This window comes from Seriola lalandi, unplaced genomic scaffold (assembly GCF_002814215.2).
Source record: "Seriola lalandi dorsalis isolate HSWRI2012SDOR001 ecotype SW California unplaced genomic scaffold, Sedor1 jcf7180002054451, whole genome shotgun sequence".
Classification (NCBI taxonomy): domain Eukaryota; kingdom Metazoa; phylum Chordata; class Actinopteri; order Carangiformes; family Carangidae; genus Seriola; species Seriola lalandi.
This window is the reverse complement of record NW_019525004.1, coordinates 102066-102740: the sequence shown is the minus strand read 5'-3', so window position 1 is coordinate 102740 and position 675 is coordinate 102066. Positions and strand designations below refer to the sequence as shown.

The 675-nt window shown below is 46.8% G+C and overlaps 1 protein-coding gene across 5 annotated transcripts in view; it reads left to right on the top strand.

Annotated features, from left to right (window-relative positions):
- The window catches only part of mid2 (midline 2), a 141913-nt gene that overhangs the window by 48123 nt on the left and 93115 nt on the right, over nucleotides 1-675 (top strand). The window contains exon 1 of one of the 5 annotated variants that reach the window (XM_023411128.2): nucleotides 28-153. The exons of the other annotated variants lie outside the window; for them this stretch is intronic. The gene's annotated coding sequence lies outside the window, so the exon portion shown is untranslated. Of the gene's footprint in view, nucleotides 1-27; nucleotides 154-675 lie in introns of those variants that run through there. 5 annotated transcript variants of the gene reach the window in all.

Sequence of the window (675 nt, the reverse complement as noted above, 5' to 3'; positions counted from 1 at the left end):
GGGGGGGGTTGACACAAGCGCCCGGGAACAGAAACGGGAACCGGTGGTTGTTGTTTTTTTTTCTTGCAACCCATTTGGGATTTTCTTGATGTGTTTTGTCTTTTAGCTTTCACTTGAATGGACCCGAGTCACACGCGCGTGAACATGTCTGAGGTAGGCTGCTGGTATAATACAATGCTCAAACTTACACACTTGGTCCAGGCAACGTCTCCCTCATGTGTTTTCACGTCTGTGAAAACAGTGAAGCCACGCGGACCTCATCTGATGTTATGCCAAATATGGACAGATTTGTGTTGTTGCTGTAGTAGACTACCAAAACCGGATTACAGCCTCTTGTAGGGCCACTCGTTTTGGGGGCGAAACATTACATGTAAAACTGTATGCGTTTCCTTTACTGGGTCACTTGAGCAAAATATAGAGAAATGAAACCTCTCCCATATTTCTTTGCTTTGAAGTCCCCTGTAACTCCCATAAGACCACAGGATGGCCACGGACCCTAATTTGGGTAGCTGCCCCTGCTGCGCAGAGGATCCCAGATTGTTATTATTAGAATGATTCAGCAGAGATTCGTGTGTTGCTGCCATGTGAAGCATGTGGAACAGTTTTACCCGTGCACATGTAGCATATCCCTCTGATTGTTTTGGGGTTTTTACAGGCTCAGATGGGGGTGGGTGG